The sequence below is a fragment of the Cherax quadricarinatus genome, chromosome 11 (genome assembly GCF_038502225.1).
Source record: "Cherax quadricarinatus isolate ZL_2023a chromosome 11, ASM3850222v1, whole genome shotgun sequence".
In the NCBI taxonomy this organism is placed as follows: domain Eukaryota; kingdom Metazoa; phylum Arthropoda; class Malacostraca; order Decapoda; family Parastacidae; genus Cherax; species Cherax quadricarinatus.
The window spans coordinates 38,009,769-38,030,862 of NC_091302.1; the positions used below are offsets into that span (position 1 = coordinate 38,009,769).

At 39.7% G+C, this 21,094-nt stretch overlaps 1 protein-coding gene across 5 annotated transcripts in view; it reads right to left on the reverse strand.

Moving 5' to 3' along the window:
• The window catches only part of LOC128687596 (uncharacterized), a 213,115-nt gene extending 192,643 nt beyond the window's left edge, over nt 1–20,472 (reverse strand). For 2 of the 5 annotated variants that reach the window (XM_053775140.2, XM_053775137.2), the window contains exon 1: nt 19,729–19,921. The gene's annotated coding sequence lies outside the window, so the exon portion shown is untranslated. The other 3 variants (XM_070083980.1, XM_053775138.2, XM_053775139.2) reach the window with 3 other exon arrangements.
• Between the last annotated feature and the right edge of the window lie 622 nt (nt 20,473–21,094).

Sequence of the window (21,094 nt, forward strand, 5' to 3'; positions counted from 1 at the left end):
GTACAACTATAAAGCCTCTTATTTGAAATACTCATTTGTACTTCATGTTGTAATTAGTTTACTGTATTTTTACCATTGAATATATCATTGCTTAGTTAATCTTAAGTTAATTTTAAGCCTGCCCACAATGCTCTGCATACAAGGGGATTTTGGCATGTACACTCAACTGCAAAGTTAGCGGTCTCGACAATGTTTACGTAACTGCAATTTCGCCCACTTTGAGCCCTATTTTTGGCCAATTTCAAGTGTACTAGTCAACAAAAATCATAACTATTTCGCTAGAACTCAATTTTTCTATCGAATGAGTACAAGAAACCACCCATTTACCGATATCATCTATCCAATAAAGTGGTCAGAAATCAGCAATTTTGCCAATTTCACACAAATTTCAAAAGATGCCAATTTCCAAATAGGGTCCAGAATAAACAAGACAGACATTCCTGGCACTAAAATAACATATCCTCTGTTCATTAGTCATGTTCCCACGCCCCTCTCACATTTCTTTTGCTTTCCACTTTGAATTTTTATTCTCATAAAAAATAGAAGATGTACTGTTATGCAGACTACTGCATTAGTGTAGAAATGGTATAAATAATATCAGCGCACTTGTGAAAGAATATTAGACTCACCAGTTGACGTGTATTGGATGCGTGGCATGATTTGTTTACTTTTGAACTTTGGCAAAAATCGAACATTTCTGCTACTTTGAGCTCAATTTCAGGGTACTTTTCATTGTGAAACCAATCAAAATAATCTCAATTTCTATAATATGTCTTCCATTCTATAAAATGAGACCAGGAAAATTAGAATACAACCATAAATACCATACGAAAATACAGTGCAAAGTCACTGTTTTAAACCAAAAACACGGTCAAAGTTTTTTCTTTTCATTATGCACCGTGTGCTGCAATTTTTTTATACTGAGCACACTGACCACATACTTATCTTTTTATATGTAGGCCTACCAGCTTTCTCTCGCTACATTTGAAGGCGCTAGAATTTACACGTACTAGTACAGTACATCAATAACTCTGGTACGTAAGCCATACTAGGTTAAGCAGCAACTTGAACTAATAAAGAAGGCTGAGTCTGATGTCTTCTCAGCCATCAACATTTTCACTGAAAGAGCTTTACATCTCCTCTCACTCAGAATATAAATTATTCCGAGTCACAACTATCGATCACAACAGTTTACACCTCATCTCTCCACCATGAAAAAGAAAGTAAAATTACTGTTAATTACTTACAGTGCTATAAAGTTACTATACAGAACAGTACTGTACTGTAGTAGTAGAGGTTACAATACCCATATTCTTAGTGTCTGGTTGTTTTCGTGTAACATCGGATCAAGCCTGCTGATGCAAGACTTTGTTACAATCATGAAAATTAATTTCACAATTCATAAGTTTCAGATAATCAACAATATCATACACCCCTCCTCCCTATTAGTCCATTAATTAGAGAATTCACTCTACTTGCCAATGCCACCACAACACTCACCTTCCCAGTGACAACTCCACCATAACACTCACCTCCCAAGCTTTACTACAACACCCACCTGCCGGGTGAAAACTTTACCATAACACCTCCCCAGTACTAAACACATTACCAATGTGCATAACTTGTCAACTCCACCACAACATTTGTCTCCCAAACACTAAGCATATTAAGCCCACTTGCTATATCCACCACAACACATATCTTCTCAGTGTTAACTGCATTCCAAGTGTCTGCAACTTACTTGCCAACTCCACCATGACACCTATATCACTTAGTGTGCCAACTTCACCACTTTCCATCACTCTAATTTTACACCTTTCCTCATGCTATTAACCTTAACATCTCTCCATGTACCTTCTGAATCCCAGTTAATTAATTAATTAATAATAATAATAATAATAATAATAATAATAATAATAATAATAATAATAATAATAATAATAATAATAATAATAATAATAATAATAATTTTATTTCTTTGTAAAGGTTACAATGTGTAATTATAATTTTGATTTGCTAAGTACAAAGATAGCCACTATCATGCCGAGGCATTTCCGGCAAATGATAATGATGAGCCATGAAGAAGCATAACATATTCATAAAGAATATCATAATAAACTTTTAACTGGTATTTTCTTTATTACACTGTATTAAGTGTAATAAGGTTTCCAATATAGTAAACATAACTGCAATTCACCATAATAATGGTAAAAAAAATTGGATGGAGAGCATACTACATTAAACTTCTAACAGCTAAATGTTTTTCAATAGCTGTGTAATGAAGAGGTACTCCCTGTCCTTCAATAGCCACAGGCCACTAACACTGCTTGAGCTGTAGCCCAATACCCTGAAGAGGCCCAGGCACTGCAGCTCAACAACCTCAAGATGCCTAACCGTTGTAGCCTAATAGCCTAAAGATGTCCTAGCAATACAGTACAACACCCTCAAGAAGCCTAAGAGGTGTAGCCCAATACCCTAAAGAGGCCCAGGGGCTGCAGCTCATCACTCAAGAGGCACAGAAATTGTAGCTCAAAACCCTCAAAGAGGTCCAGGAGCTGTAGCTCAAGAGGTCCAAGAGTTATAGCTCAACACCTTCATAAGTACATACAGCTGTAACACAACACAATAAAAAGGCCCAGGTATAGTTAACACCCAAGAGGCCCAAGGTACTGGAGCCGAGCCCTCTGAAACAAAGGTAAATTTTAAAGTCATGTGTCGCAATATGTAACTAAGTACAGATACATACTCGGTTACATCTTTAGTGGGAAGCAAAACTTTTAGAACTGCAATGCTACAGAAAGAGGAAAATATGATGTATTAGATCTTAGTGCAATTACAAGTGAGAGACTTGTGCTATTTTTAATTTGTATTTTTATATTATTAGTTTATACCTAGTTGTACTTTAGCTCATTCCAGCACAACACATAGACAACATCAACTTCATTATGTGTATTAGTGACTATACTCTATATGACCAAAATGCTTTAGCTATATACTTGTCCAAACTTCCCACCACTACAGATATCAGTACTAAAACTCAACACACAACTCAGGATATAAATAACCATAATTTAAACCTAGAATATGATTGATCACGTTGACCCTGATCTAAACCTCCATAATCTGACACCCAATCAAAACCTATTGGAAAGTAACTGCCTTTATTACACAGCATCACAAGCCAGCACTATCCTAAACAATGTCAAAAGTCTATCAGTACTTAATTACAACATCAGGTCCTTAAGCAAACACTATGATGACCTCCTGACACTCCTTGAATCACTAAAGACACCCTTCTCCTGCATTATTCTTACTGAGACCTGGCTTAAGCAGGACATAATAGATATCTACCCTCTATCAGGATACACAGCAATCCACAACTGCAGACCATACCAAGTTGGGGGTGGTATTGCAATCTATTACTCTAACCAATTATCTTGTATTAGCACCACTTGCTTTAGTGATGAATATGGGGAATATATTTTTGCTAATTTTACTGTAAAAACCTTAAGATGCCTATAACAATCGGTGCCATTTACCAGATACCCCACACAAACATCCCAAATTTCAGTGAGAAATTAAAGGCACTAATAACAAACAGACAAATGAATAAGCACCACCTTCTCTTAGCTGGAGACTTCAACATCAACCTTGGCCTACTAGATGATCAGCCTGTAACTGATTTCATCAACAATATGAACAACACACTTCTCATACCAACAATAACTAAACCAACCAGGCTCACTGAGACAAGTGCAACCATAATAGACCACATATGGACCAATATACTAGCCCCCCTTAAATCAGGGATAATCACAAATAGCACTACAGACCACTACCCTACCTTCCTCTTGACAAATATTAGTAAACCACCACTTGAATACAACAAAGTTTCATTTAGACTCCATGACGAGGCCTCAATAAGGAAGTTCACAGCTGACCTAGAGACTGTTGACTGGCCTACAGAATTCTCCAAGGCCAATGGTATTGATGACTGGACAGACATTTTTCTTAACAAATTACTTAGACTATACAACAAACATTGTCCTATAAAAACGAAACAGATCACAAACAAACGACTTGGTTGCCCATGGCTAACCAGCACCATTCTGAAATCCATTGATAAGAAACACCAATATGAAAAGCAATATAGACAGGGCTTAATATGCAAAGATATTCTTAAACACCATTCATCAGTTCTCACCAAAGTAATAAAGAAAGCCAAACAACTATACTACTCCAGTAGATTCACTGACACAAGAGGAGATATAAAAAAGACCTGGAAAACACTCTCTCAGATTCTAGGGACCCACAAACTGAAAAAAAACAAGAATATTGTCCTAACTAAACCTAATGAAACACCACTGCATCCCACTGACACAGCTAGCAAGATAAACAACTTCTTCTCAACCATAGGATCTAATCTCGCCAATAAAATCCCACATACCAATGCCCATGCCGGGGACTACCTAGGTGAGAATTTCCCAAATTCCTTCTATCTTGCACCAACTGAGCCCACGGAAGTCACCGAGATTATAAAGTCACTTAAAAATAACTCAGGGAATCTGTCTCATGTCCCACCATTATTGTACAAGCGAGCGGCCCATGTCCTTTCGCATGCTATTTCATTACTTTTTAACAAGTCACTTGAAACTAGCACCTTCCCGAAACTACTCAAGATGGCAAGGGTTACACCAATACATAAAGGTGGTGACCCTACAGATTTAAACAACTATAGGCCAATATCAAACTTACCACTGCTATCCAAAATCTTTGAGAAACTCGTGCACAGGAGACTATATTCATTTATAACGGCACAAAACATACTCAACCCCTGCCAGTTTGGATTCAGGAAAAATAAAAGCACTAATGATGCAATCATAAAAATGCTAGATCTGCTTTACACAGCATTGGAAAATAAGGAACATCCACTAGGAATTTTTATTGACCTAAGAAAAGCTTTTGACACATTAGACCACGGCATCCTACTCCACAAACTTGACCATTATGGTATAAGAGGCCATGCGCTTGCATATTTCAAATCTTACCTTACTAATAGGTATCAGTATGTCACCATTAAAGACACAGCATCAACAACACGGCCACTTGATACTGGAGTTCCGCAGGGAAGTGTCCTTGGTCCCCTGCTCTTCCTCATATACATCAATGATCTTCCAAACGTATCCCAACACCTGAACCCCATTCTCTTTGCTGACGACACGACTTATGTCATCTCTCACCCTAATCTTGCCACCCTCAACACCATTGTTAACGAGGAGCTGATCAAAATATCGACTTGGATGACAGCCAATAAACTTACGCTTAACACTGACAAAACCTACTACATTATGTTTGGTAGCAGAGCAGGAGTTGCGCAAATTAACATTAAGATCGACAACACTCTAATTGTCAGACATAATGAGGGCAAATTCCTAGGACTATACCTCGACAACAACCTGAATTTCAGCACCCATATCCAACACATAACCAAAAAAGTATCCAAAACAGTTGGGATCCTCTCCAAGATACGATACTACGTGCCGCAAAATGCCCTTCTCACACTGTACCACTCACTTATTTATCCATACCTCACCTATGCTATTTGTGCTTGGGGATCAACTGCAGCAACACACCTAAAGCCAATAATAACCCAACAAAAAGCCACAGTAAGAATAATCACTAAATCCCATCCCTGGCAACACACACCCCCACTCTTCATAGATCTAAACTTACTCCCTGTTCAGTACATCCACACTTACTACTGTGCAATCTACATCTTAAATTCCAATATTAACCTTGACCTAAAACGCTTTCTTGATAGTTGTGACAGAACCCACAGGCATAACACCAGACACAAACATCTCTATGACATTCCCCGTGTCCGACTAAACCTTTACAAAAATTCAATGTATTTCAAAGGCCCTAAAATCTGGAACACCCTACCTGAAAACTCTAGAACTGCAGACACATTCATCACCTTCAAAACTGCCATTAGAAAACATCTTATCTCCCTGATACACCCTGTCAACTAATTACACGAATACCACCTGGTGGTTCACACTTACACTCACTCACCCATTTGACCATAAAAAGAAATATCAATCTCAATCTTAAAATAATGAATCCTAACTAGTCATAAGTTGGCCTGTGATTCTCCAATACTGAAACTATGTATTGTGCCAAAACAAAAGCATTCACATTGCTAAACTCACAAACTAGTATTTAGTCACTTAGCCATAATACCAACTTACCTCATACTTTGTAATATTTTAAATTTAAGATTTAAACTAAGTTTGCCCGAAATGCCTAGCCATGCTAGGTGTTCTAGTGGTACACTCTGTAATTATTATTTTACTACATGTAAACCACACAATACCCAAATTCTGTAAACTCAGCATTGTAATCCTTATAGAGAATAAACTTTGAATTTGAATTAGCTGTACTGTATTGTATACTGTAAGAGCATCATGAAAATATGTCCAACATACAGTATGCCTATAATAATTGTGTCTTAATTGCAGCCCCTGTCTAAATGTATAAAAGTCTACGATTATACAAATAACCAGCATGCAAAAAATAAAAAAGATGCACTAAGGTAATAATTGAGACCTATTTCTATCTGAAAAATAGAGACTTGCCTGCTGAATGCCACAGAGGCATATGAATTATTCCAACATTAGTAAAGTCAGAAGGGAAGAGGGCAGAATTGTTATGCACATTAGGGAAAATTTAAACGATTCCATCAGAAATTATATAAAGGCAGAAGGAACAGACATGGAACCTGTATAGTTGCAGTTTCTCAAAGTGTATGAAAAGCTAATCGTAACTGTGATCTTAAAGACCTCCAAGCCTAGACAGTAACCCCAGTAAATGTCTATGTGAAGAAACTGCTAAAGCATCTGATTTTAAAATGTAGTTTAAATGGAAGATTTTAACATTAACCAAACTGATTGGAAAAATTTGAAAGGCAATACTGAGTCATGCAAATTTCTAGAAATGGTCCAGAACTCCCTTTTAAAACCAGCTGTGTCAGAACCAACCAGAGATGACAACCTGCTTGACTTGGTTCTGGCAAACAAGAAATTTTTGATAAATGATCGTGAAAAGCTTGAAGAAAGCCATCACAAATCACTTAGTTTAATAATGATAAAGTATCCAATTTTTTGCTACAAATTGTGGTAACCTGACTAGGGATTATCATTAAGAAGGCTGGAAAGAGGGTGGTGATAGAAATAAATATCACTATTTCAAAAGTGCTTTAAAAGCTGGCCAAGTTGCACATATTCCTCACAGAGAAATTAATCAAATATAAATGACCCTAAATGGATGAACAATATATTTAAGCAAATCAAAACAGGTCATCTTACTGACCAACATACCAGGTATTCAATTAGAGAGAAAAGTCAGAAAAAAATATAATACGAGGTCAGAAAAAAAGAAAATATGAAACTAAAGTTATAATGGAATCAAATGTCAAACCAAAGGATTTCTTACGGATATATAGGCATAACATTAGGGAAAAGATATGCCCATTTAAATGTAACTCAGGTCAGCTTACAGTTTGTGATAGAAATGTGTACATTTTTAATACTTTTTCCTCAATATTTTTTACACAAGAGGATATCAACGAAATCAGAGAGATTAATCGTTATACAGATCAGGATGAGAATAAATTATGGAAGATCAGTCACTAGTGATATGGTCTTCAGACAAAGTGTCAGACTGAAACCAGACAAGTCAGCTAGCTTGGCAAGCTGTTTTCCAGGGCTCTAAAGGAATGTAGAGAAATTTAGGAAAACTTTAACTAGTCTCTTCAACAGATCACTTAAAACAGGTTTTGTACCAGATAAGTGGAAAATGACAATGTGATACCCATTTACAAGGCGGGAGATAGGTTTTTGGGTTCCAATTACAACCTAATCAGCCTAACCTCAACATAGATAAGGAAACAAATGTCAACATAAGTTTGCTGATGACACTAAAATACACAGATCATTTTAAATGAGGGCATTAGAAAGCTACAGGATGACCTAGGTAAGTTGATGTTGTGGTCGGAGAAGTAGATGATGCCGTTCAATGTGGACAAATTTAAGTTCTAATGCTACAAAAATAAAATAACTATGATGTGTACCAACTAAATACTAATGTCAATCTTGGTCAAACTGAATGCATAAAAAAAAAAAAAAAGAGTTTAGTAGTTCTGGTTAGCAGGAATTTAAAGTATAAAGTGCACTGCACAAGTGTCTGTAAATAAAGGTACAGTGGACCCTTGCCTAACGATGGCATAGCATAACGTTAAATCAGCCTAGCGATACATTTTAACGCAAAAATTTTGCCTCGGCTAGGGCTAAAAAACTCACTCAACGCGATTCATTCAAGACGCGTCCACGTGCGGCCTGAGGCCGCCTCACTTGTTCCGTGGGTGCCAGTGTTTACAAGCCAGCCACCGCGGTCACTTCCAAGCATACAATCGGAACATTTCATATTATCACAGCCTTTTTAGTGATTGCACCTGCAAATTAAGTCACCATGGGCCCCAAGAAAACTTCTAGTGCCAACCCTATAAAGAAAAAGGGTGAGAATTACTATGGATATGAAGAAAGAGATCATTGCTAAGAATGAAAGTGGAGTGCGTGTCTCCGAGCTGGCCAGGTTGTACACAAAACACCAATCAACCATCGCTACTATTGTGGCCAAGAAAACGGCAATCAAGGAAGCTGTTCATGCCAAAGGTGCAACTTTGTTTTTGAAACAGAGATTGCAAGTGATAGAAGATGTTGAGAGACTGATATTGGTGTGGATAAATGAAAAACAGATAGCAGGAGATAGCATCTCTCAAGTGATCATATGTGAAAAGGCTACGAAATTGCATGAGGATTTAATTAAGAAAAATGCCTGCAACTAGTGGTGATGTGAGTGAATTTAAGGCCAGCAAAGGTTGGTTTAAGAGATTTAAGAATCATAGTAGTGGCATACATAGCGTGATAAGGCATGGTGAGGCTGCCAGTTCGGACCACAAATCGACTGAAAAATACGTGCAGGAATTCAAGGAGTACATAGACAGTGAAGGACTGAAACCTGAACAAGTGTTTAATAGTGACAAAACAGGCCTGTTTTGGAAGAAAATGCCAAGCAGGACCTACATTACTCAGGAGGAAAAGGCACTCCCAGGACATAAGCCTATGAAAGACAGGCTTACTCTGTTGATGTGTGCTAATGCTAGTGGTGATTGCAAAGTGAAGCCTTTATTGGTGTATCACTCTGAAACTCCCAGAGTGTTCAGGAAAAACAATGTCCTCAAGGCTAATTTGTGTGTGCTGTGGAGGGCAAACAGTAAGGCATGGGTCACTAGGGACTTTTTCTATGACTGGTTACACCATGCATTTGCCCCCACTGTAAAAAATTACCTCCTGGAAAATAAATTGGACCTTAAGTGCCTCCTGGTATTAGACAATGCTCCTGGTCATCCTTCAGACGTGGCAGAGCGACTTTCTGCGGAAATGAGCTTCATTAAGGTAAAGTTTTTGCCTCCTAATACCACTCCTCTCCTGCAGCCCATGGACCAGCAGGTCATTGCAAACTTCAAGAAACTGTACACAAAAGCTATGTTTGAAAGCTGCTTTGTAGTGACCTCAGAAACTCGATTGACTCAAAGAGAGTTTTGGAGAGATCACTTTAGCATCCTCAATTGTGTAATCATTATAGGAAAGGCTTGGGAGGAAGTGACTAAGAGGACCTTGAACTCTGCTTGGAAGAAACTGTGGCCAGAATGTGTAGACAAAAGGAATTTTGAAGGGTTTGAGGCTAACCCTGGGAGTCCTATGCCAGTTGAGGAATCCACTGTGGCATTGGGGAAGTCCTTGGGGTTGGAGGTTAGTGGGGAGGATGTGGAAGAATTGGTGGAGGAGGACAATGACGAACTAACCACTGATGAGCTGCTAGATCATCTTCAACAGCATGAGGCCAGACCTGAGGAAACTGCTCCGGAGGAGGGGATAGAGAAATTGAAGAAGCTGCCTACTTCAAAGATTAAGGAAATGTGTGCAATGTGGCTTAAAGTGCAAACCTTTTTTGATGAAAATCACCCTCACACAGCTATTGCAAGCCATGCTGATGACTATTACACTGACAATGTTGTGAAACACCTTAGGAATGTCATAAAGGAACGGGAGGTACAGGCCTCTATGGACAGATATGTTGTGCGACAGAGGTCCAGTGACTCTCAAGCTGGTCCTAGTGGCATTAAAAGAAGAAGGGAAGTAACCCTGGAAAAGGACTTGCCACCTCAAGTCCTAATGGAAGGGGATTCCCCTTCTAAACACTAGCACCATCAACACTCTCCCCTCCTCCCATCCCATCAATCATCACCAGATCTTCAATAAAGGTAAGTGTCATGTAACTGTGCATGTCTTCTTCAGTTTGTGTGTATTAAAATTAATATTTCATGTGGTAAAAATTTTTTTTTTTTCATACTTTGGGGTGTCAGGAACGGATTAATTTGATTTCCATTATTTCTTATGGGGAAAATTAATTTGGCTAACGATAATTTCGCCTAACGTTGAGCTCTCAGGAACGGATTAATATCGTTAGGCCAGGGTCCACTGTATCAAGATTCTTGGCTTCATATCAAGAAGTATTAATAATATAAGTCATAAGTTTATACTTCAACTTTATACATCTTTGGTAAGGCCTCATTTAGATTACACTGCTCAGTTCTTGTCTCTATATTTCACAACAGATGTAAATGCACCAAAAATATACAGAGATGGATGATGAAGTTGATCTCATGTATCAGAAACATTTCCTATAAAGAAAGGCTGAAAATACTGGATTTGCAGTCTCTGGAAAAATGTAAAATTATGGGTGATATTATTGAAGTTTACAAATGGAAATTATTATTATTATTATTATTATTATTATTATTATTATTATTATTGTTATTATTATTATTATTAAGCACTAAACCCATAAGGGTCATACAGTACTGCAATGCAAATGGAAAACATGAATAAATAAAGACTAAACTTGCTGAAAGTATCTAACCAAGACAGGACTCACAACAATGGATTTCAGTTGAACATTTTAGACTTAGAAAGGATGTAGAGAAGCACTTCTTTGTCAACAAAGCTGATATGTGGAACAAACTCCCAAGCAGCTTTATCGGGGCAAGAACTGCGAGTAGCTTTAATAAAGTACTGAGGGTGTCGAACCAGGTAAGAACCAGGAATAATGGATTTAAGTTGGATAAATTTAGATTTAAAAAGGACATAGGTAAGTACTGGTTTTCTAACAGAGTTGTGGATGCGTGGAACAATCTTCCCAGTAGGGTAATTAAGGCTAGGACATTGGGCAGCTTTAAAAAGAGATTGGACAAATATATGAGTGGGAGGGGCTGGGTTTGATTTGTGTCATTGGGTACAGGAATAAATTCTTGGATAGCTTTGGGTAGATGTCATTTTGATGAGGACCTGCCTTGTATGGACCAGTGGGCCTTCTGCAGCGTTCCTCCATTCTTATGTTCTTATTTAACCCTTTGATTGTTTTGGTCGTATATATACGTCTTATGAGCCAGTGTTTCGGACGTATTAATACGCATAAATTCTAGCGGCTTCAAATCAAGCAAGAAAAAGTTGGTAGGCTCACATGTGAGAGAATGGGGCTGTGTGGTCAGTGTGCACCACACAAAAAAAAATCCTGCAGCACGCAGTGCATAATGAGAAAAAAAAAACTGACCATTTTTTGGGATTAAAATGCTGACTTTGAGGTGTATTTTCATATAGTATTTATCACTGTATTCTCATTTTCATGATCTCAGGTGATAAAATGGAAAACATATTACAGAAATAGAGATGATTTTGATTACCTGGAGTTTACCTGGAGAGAGTTCCGGGGGTCAACGCCCCCGCGGCCCAGTCTGTGACCAGGACTCATGGTGGATCAGAGCCTGATCAACCAGGCTGTTACTGCTGGCTACACGCAATCGAACGTACGAGCCACAGCCCAACTGGGCAGGTACCAACTTCAGGTGCTTGTCCAGTGCCTGCTTGAAGACAGCCAGGGGTCTATTGGTAATCCCCCTTATGTATGCTGACAGGCAGTTGAACAGTCTCGGGCCCCTGACACTTATTGTATTGTCTCTTAACGTGCTAGTGACACCCCTGCTTTTCATTGGGGGGATGTTGCATCATCTGCCGAGTCTTTTGCTTTCGTTGTGAGTGATTTTCGTGTGCAAGTTCGGTACTATTTCCTCTAGGATTTTCCAGGTGTATATAATCATGTATCTCTCCCACCTGCATTCCAGGGAGTACAGGTTCAGGAACTTCAAGCGCTCCCAGTAATTGAGGTATTTTATCTCCGTTATGCACGCCGTGAAGGTTCTCTCTACATTTTCAAGGTCAGCAATTTCACCTGCCTTGAAAGGTGCTGTTAGTTTCACGATGAAAATGACCTAGAAATTGAGCTCAAATTAGCGGAAATGTTTGATTTTTACCAATGTTCAGGAGTAAGCAAATCACACAACACATCCAATACACGTCAACTGGGGAGTCTAATATTCTTTCACTAGTGCACTGATATTATTTATACCATTTTTACAATAATGCAGTAGTCTGCATAACAGTAAATTTTGTATTTTTTGTATGAATAAAAAATAAAAATAGGAAGCAATAGTAATATAAGAGGGGCCTAGAGATGTGACTAATGAACAGAGGAGATGTTATTTTAGTGCTAGGAATGTCTACATTATTTATTCTGGACCCTATTTTGAAATTGGCATCTTTTTAATACAGTGGACCCCCGCATAACGATGGCATCACATAGCGATTTTTCCGCATACCGATTACTTTTATCGCAAAATTTTTGCCGCGCATACCGATTAAAAACCCGCTTACCGATTTTCGTCCGAGACGCGTCCAATGTGCCCTCAGCCAGCCTCACATGTGCCGGCCGTCCCATTGTTTACCAGCCAGCCTCCGCGGTAACATCCAAGCATACACTCGGAATATTTCGTATTATTACAGTGTTTTCGGTGCTGTTTCTGGAAAATAAGTGACCATGGGCCCCAAGAAAGCTTCTAGTGCCAACCCTGTGGTAAAAAGGGTGAGAATTAGTATGGAAATTAAGAAAGATTTTGAAGGGTTTGGGGCTAACCCTGAGAAGCCTATGCCAGTTGTGGAATCCATTGTGCCTACTTCAAAGATTAAGGAAATGTGTGCACAGTGGGTTGAACTGCAAACCTTTATAGATGAAAATCACCCTGACACAGCTGTTGCAAGCCGTGCTGGTGACTATTTCAATGACAATGTTGTGGCCCATTTTAGACAAATCGTAAAGGAACGGGAGGTACAGAGCTCTATGGACAGATTTGTTGTGCGACAGAGGTCCAGTGACTCTCAAGCTGGTCCTAGTGGCATTAAAAGAAGAAGGGAAGTAACCCCGGAAAAGGACTTGCTACCTCAAGTCGTAATGGAAGGGGATTCCCCTTCTAAACAGTAAGAAGATAATGCTCTCCCCTCCTCCCATCCCATCAATCATCACCAGATCTTCAATAAAAGTAAGTGTCATTTAATTGTGCATGCCTTTTTCAGTTTGTGTGTATTAAAATTAACATTTCATGTGGTAAAAAAAATTTTTTTTCATACTTTTGGGCGTCTTGCACGGATTAATTTGATTTCCATTATTTCTTATGGGGAAAATTCATTCGCATAACGATTATTTCGCATAACGATGAGCCCTCTTGCACGGATTAAAATCGTTAACCGGGGGTCCACTGTATGCGTGAAATTGGCCAAATTGCCAATTTCTGACCACTTTATTGGGTAGTTCAAATCGGTAAATGGGCAGTTTCTTGTACTCAACTGATAGAAAAAATGGAGTTCTAAAGAAATAGCTACGAGTTTGGTCAACTGGAACAATGGAATTGGCCTAAAACAGGGCTCAAAGTCAGCGAAATCGCCGATGCATATATGTCGCCGAGACCACTAATTTTGTAGGAGCGTAATTCCGTGAGTTTTCAACCAAATTTCGTACTTTTGGTGTCATTATCATCAGGAAAAGATTCTCTATCATTTCATAAGAAAAAATAATTTTTTTTTCCAAAAATTTTGTGACATAAAATGACAGTCTCAGAAAGGGGCTTGTGACAGTCAAAGGGTTAAGAAGCATAGTGGCATACACTGTGGTAAGGCATGGAGAGGCTGCAAGTTCTGATAAATGTGCAACTGAAAAATTTGGGCAAGATTTCAATCTTTGAAAGGGTCCTAAGAAGCAAGATCACCACCCATCTAGAAACCCATCAGTTACACAACCCAGGGCAACATGGGTTTAGAACAGGTCGCTCCTGTCTGTCTCAACTATTGGACCACTACGACAAGGTCCTAAATGCACTAGAAGACAAAAAGAATGCAGATGTAATATATACAGACTTTGCAAAAGCCTTCGACAAGTGTGACCATGGCGTAATAGCGCACAAAATGCGTGCTAAAGGAATAACAGGAAAAGTCGGTCGATGGATCTATAATTTCCTCACTAACAGAACACAGAGAGTAGTCGTCAACAGAGTAAAGTCCGAGGCAGCTACGGTGAAAAGCTCTGTTCCACAAGGCACAGTACTCGCTCCCATCTTGTTCCTCATCCTTATATCCGACATAGACAAGGATGTCAGCCACAGCACCGTGTCTTCCTTTGCAGATGACACCCGAATCTGCATGACAGTGTCTTCCATTGCAGACACTGCAAAGCTCCAGGCAGACATCAACCAAATCTTTCAGTGGGCTGCAGAAAACAATATGAAGTTCAACGATGAGAAATTTCAATTACTCAGATATGGTAAACATGAGGAAATTAAATCTTCATCAGAGTACAAAACAAATTCTGGCCACAAAATAGAGCGAAACACCAACGTCAAAGACCTGGGAGTGATCATGTCGGAGGATCTCACCTTCAAGGACCATAACATTGTATCAATCGCATCTGCTAGAAAAATGAGAGGATGGATAATGAGAACCTTCAAAACTAGGGAGGCCAAGCCCATGATGACACTCTTCAGGTCACTTGTTCTATCTAGGCTGGAATATTGCTGCACACTAACAGCACCTTTCAAGGCAGGTGAAATTGCTGACCTAGAAAATGTACAGAGAACTTTCACGGCGCGCATAACGGAGATAAAACACCTCAATTATTGGGAGCGCTTGAGGTTCCTAAACCTGTATTCCCTGGAACGCAGGAGGGAGAGATACATGATTATATACACCTGGAAAATCCTAGAGGGACTAGTACCGAACTTGCACACGAAAATCACTCACTACGAAAGCAAAAGACTTGGCAGACGATGCACCATCCCCCCAATGAAAAGCAGGGGTGTCACTAGCACGTTAAGAGACCATACAATAAGTGTCAGGGGCCAGAGACTGTTCAACTGCCTCCCAGCACACATAAGGGGGATTACCAACAGACCCCTGGCAGTCTTCAAGCTGGCACTGGACAAGCACCTAAAGTCAGTTCCGGATCAGCCGGGCTGTGGCTCGTACGTTGGTTTGCGTGCAGCCAGCAGCAACAGCCTGGTTGATCAGGCTCTGATCCACCAGGAGGCCTGGTCACAGACCGGGCCGCGGGGGCGTTGACCCCCGGAACTCTCTCCAGGTAAACTCCAGGTACATAGAGGCTAAAGGATTCCTCCCCCAACAAGTGTTCATTTGTGATGAAACAGGCCTGTTCTGGAAGAAAATGCCAAAGAGGACCTACATTATGCAGGAGGAAAAGGCCCTGCCTAGACACAAGCCTATGAAAGACAGGCTTACTCTTCTGTTCTGTGCTAATGTTACTGAGGATTTCAAAGTGAAGACTTTACTGATGTATCACTCTGAAAATCCCAGAGTGTTCAAGAAACACAATGTTTTCAAGAGTTAATTGTGTGTGATGTGGTGAGCTAACAATAATGCATAGGTCACAAGGCAAATTTTCAAAGAGTGGGTGAATGATATGTTTGGCCCAAGTGCGAAAAAATACCTCCTGGAACATAAATTGCCACTCAAGTGCCTCCTGGTACTGGACAATGCTCCTGCTCATCCTCCAAACTTGGTAGATATATTGTCTGTGGAATTCCATTTCATCACAGTGAAGTTCTTGCCTCCTAACACCACTCCTCTCATCCAGCCCATGGACCAGCAAGTCATTTTTAACTTCAAAAATCTGTACACCAAAGCAGTGTTTCAAAGGTGCTTTGAAGTGACCTCAGACACAGATTTGACCCTAAGAGAGTTCTGGAGAAATCATTTCAATATCCTCCATTGCAACATATGCAACATATGGGAATCTTTATTGAGGAAATGTTTCGCCACACAGTGGCTTCATCAGTCCAATACAAATCAGAAGAGTGTAAGAAAGGGAGGAGTTTTGAGGTAATCAGTCCCTCAGCCTGGAGTCCATGTGTTTAGTCCATCAATCTTGTAGAAAGTACAGCATAGGGCCGTAGAAGTGGCTTATATACTGTAGTCAGGTGAGGCGAAGCAGGAGGAGGTGGGGTCATAGTGGTACCATCCACTAGTCGAAGTAGGTCTTCGTCCAAAGGTTGGACAAGTTTTGAAGAATTCTTTGTATCAAGTTCCCATGATGCTGCATGTGATGTAGTTCAGCTGGGCTTGTGAGGTCTCTAGGGAGACCTAATTATATGGTCACCTTGCCTTGGCAAGTGGCTAAGCAGCCACGCCTTTTCGGCTAAAGTCTCAGCTCCTTTGTTCGTCACTGGCGTCAGATCTCGGCGTCAGGTCATACATGTGGTGTACACCTCATTGTGGAGGGTGCTTGGACCACCATATAAGCCCAAGGAAGAGCATGATCGAGAGACTTCGAGCGGAGCGGCTGCTGTGTGCAGAGCTCTGAGCAGGGAGAGTCAAGCAGAGCTGCAGCGTGGGGCAGAGCTCTTATCTGACGGGGCTCTCTGTTGGAGACATTGGGCAGAGTACTGGCTTGGAGCAGTACTCGTGCTGTATAGGTCTTGGGACCTGTGGCTTAGTTCCTGTGGTGAACTGTCCTCTGAACTATATTGTAAGTTATATTCATTTTGGTCAAGTTGATTGTATTCCCTGTCTCACTGCTTATACATACCACCCCATTTATCTAAACACAATAATGTACTCCTGTTCCCAAATATATTATTGTACAAAGACTTAATAATAAACTGTGTTTGAGTAGAATAGTAATATTCACTGCCCCGTTAAGGCAAGGTGACCATATAATTAGGTCTCCCTAGAGACCTCACAAGCCCAGCTGAACTACATCACATGCAGTGTCTGACAGATGTGATGAATGGTTTTGAAAACCGACAAGTTGAAGAATCGAGACACTTATGCAACATATGGGAATATTTATTGAGGAAACATTTTGCCACACAGTAGCTTCATCAGTCCAATACAAATCAGAAGAGTGTAAGGAGAGGAGGAGCTTGAGGCAATCAGTCCCTCAGCCTGGAGTCAAAGTGTTTAGTCTATCAGTCTTGTAGAAAGTACAGCATAGGGCCGTAGAAGTGGCTTATATACTGTAGTCAGGTGAGGCAAAGCAGGAGGAGGCGGGGTCATAGTGGAAGAGTTGGTGGAGGACCACAGGGAAGAGCTAACCACTGAAGAGCTGCAAGAGTTTCATCTGGAACAGCAACAGACCACAGCTAAGGAACTTGCTTCAGAGGAGGAGGAGGTACAGGGAGTGAAGGAGGTTTCTTCTTCAGAGATTAAGGAGATTTGTGCAATGTGGATTAAGGTGCAAGCTTTTGCTGAGAAATATCACCCTGACCAAGCTGAAACAAGCTACATCTGCAACAGGTTAAGTGACAGAACCTTGTCCCACCTCAGGGAAATCTTAAAGAGATGCCAGAAACAGAGCTCTGTGGACAGATATTTTGTGCAACAGGAGTCCAGTAACCCTCAAGCTGGTCCTAATAGCATTAAAAGACAAAGAAGGGAAGTAACCCCAGATAAGGCTTTGATACCTGAAGTCTTTATGGAGGGGGATTCCCCTTTCAAACAATAAACTCTCCTCCCTCTTCCCTCCTTCCTATCTTCCATTAGCCAACAACAGTTTTCAATAAAGATATGTAATACTGATTTAACTGTTCATGTATTTATTTTATTTAATTCTCATTGTTTTGTGTATGTAAAACTATAATTAATCTCTAAAAAATTTATTTTTTTGTGAATATTTTTGGGTGTCTGGAACGGATTAATTGTATTTACATTAATTCTTATGGGAATAATTATTTCGGTTATCAACCATTTTGGTTTTAGGCCGGCCTTATGGAACGGATTACGACCAATAACCAAGGGTCCCACTGTATTCTTTCATTTTCTTTATTTTTTTTTTTTATCACTCTAGACTTGTCAGCTGTTGACACATATTCACTGTCAAAATTACAAAACAGTGCACATGGCTAAGTCAAGTTATTACATTATTCACAGGGTAGCACTAGGTAAATACAGTATCTATCTCTATCTTTATCTATCTCTATCTCTATCTCTACCTCTATCTCTATCTCTATCTATCTCTCTCTCTCTCTCTCTCTCTCTCTCTCTCTCTAAGGTCCTTGTCTAAGTTGAGCAATAATTGATTTCTTTAAATGTCTAATATTAAGTGGACTTTGCCATGGACATTATTTTGTGTAAATGGTAAGAAACATAACTCAACATAAAATAACCTAACATAACTAAATATTGTACTTAAATATTGTTCAATGGTGGTGTACCTTGTATTCACATTGTAGGATGCAGAATTGTTACAACACAAAAAATAAATTTAAATTTCTTAAAATGATATAAACTTTCTCCTCTATCAGCAGATGTGGAAATGGTAAGTCTTTCTTAATGTTCACTGTGAACAGTGACTGGCCAGGCCCCCAATGGAAATAAGTCACTTTGACTTATCTGGGCTATCCTAGGTAATTTACACTATGTATGATAATTGTAACTGTGTGTACCTGTACCTAAATAAACTTATTTATGTCACATGACTCGATACTAACTGTTGATTATTCCTGAGGTGCTGCACTCTAGCCAAAATACATATAATTTTTGTTAATACAGAATCTAACATAATAATTTGCACAAATGAAAATTTTTTTGCTAGGGGATTGTTTACTCGTATTTTAAAAAATAAATAACAACTGCGTTCTCCCTGGCAAGGGCCTTGTCCGAGTATTAGCCAAGCACTAAACCCATAGGAGTCATATAGAACTTGGCAGGTAATCAAATGCGCTCCCAGGTAGGGGAGGGGAGGGTAGCACTTGTAATTTTTAATGAAAGTTTGGTCAACCAGTGTGGGAACAGAAGGTACTGCAGTCCAGTCCTGCAGCTTTAATTTTTATCACTATTTATGACATGCTATTTTTGCATTTATAAGATTTATTATGTAGAACACTGTACCTATCATGTGTCGAAAAACTGGTAAAAATATATATCTGTGAGGCACCATACTAATACACCAACTTAATTATTACCAACTTCACGATTACCATTATCAAGAAAACTGTGAATTTCACTGTCATGATCAACACAGGCGAGCCAAGTCAACTTTGTCAATCACAAATGTTTCCAGCCAATTAAAAATCACATGAGCGTAATGAGTGATAGATAAACAAACTAGCTGGTGTCACCTGTGGAGGGTGACTGCCACCCACACACCACTAACACAACAAATATCATTTACTTTCCTTCTCGTAGTACTTCACTAGGTTTTCAAGCTCACCAGGTAGATTACGAGAACAGGAGAGTGGCAGAATGTAGAGAGAAGGGATCATCAGCCAGTCATATTCAGTCACTGCCTTTTATGCCAAGCAGACGTAAATAAATCCAAGTAGTGTTCGTGTATTGCGTCATATCTAAAATTTCCTCCATTACTTCGCACACTTTCCTCCAATCTCCTCTTCCCCTTTTCCCACCCCAGCTGACACCCACCCACAGAGACAGTTCTCTCCACCTGGAGGATGGACTCAGATCATCTTGTGAGTGTGAGGTTGGTAAGAGAGATGGGTGGGGAAGCCAGCCTCAGGTGATCCGGACGAGTGTATCGTCTGCTACCTTGGTGGTGCCATCTGTCTCCAAACTTTCCTCTAGACACCAGTCTTCACACTGGTCAGCATGTCTTTATCTGGGGACACCACATACACACATGCACTCACTCGTGGGAGTACATCACAAACACAAAGGAGCATTCACTCAGGGAGAAGCATATACCCAAACTCGTATGGTCACATGCACTCGTTTTTTGATGCATGGGAACAACACACAAGCACTCATCAGACACCACAAACATGCATGTGGGATACATAACATGGATACACTGCTGTAGGTCTAGTGGTTCATGCCAGGCAGGTCCAACTACACCTCGTATACCCATCCAACCAATATTTAGACGTATCTAACGTTCTTCAACTTGTTCCACTAGTCCATAACTGGTCAAACCAGTACACGTACTTTCCTAAATCCTTTCTAAATCTAAATTTGTCTAACTTGAAAAGTTTTATTTTTTATAAGCCCTACAAAGAAGTTACAGTAAATATATACAGTAATAAATACAAATGCAAGCACAAGTTTGAGTGGCTAGTTTATTGTGCTCCCACAGCTCATCTTATTAAGAGGTAATGCAAAAAAAAAAAATTAGAGGTCACAGAGGGTCTCATCGGACCCCACTGGGCAATGTTACATTGCTAGGAAGGAATATTAGCCAGCAGAAGAAAGTCACTAACTATGCAATGCATTTCGGGCAAACTAAGCACAAGATTTACATATTACTCCGCTGTGCAAAGGACCCTAATGGAAATAAGTCTGACTTTTTTGGGTTATCGTAGGTTCTCTACACATGCTGCTATGTATGATAATCTATGTAACTGTATTTGTGTATACCTGAACAAACTTACTTACGTGTAAGTAAATTTATTTAAATACACTGGTGAGGGGCTATTGATCTAGGGAACTGAATCTGTGCTCCAGCTCCCTGAATTAAACCTGAATACCTTCCACATCCCCCACAGGCGCTGTATATTCCTATGGGTTTAGCGCTTCCCCTTTATAATATTTAAATACAGGTACACATAAGTACAACTACACAAATT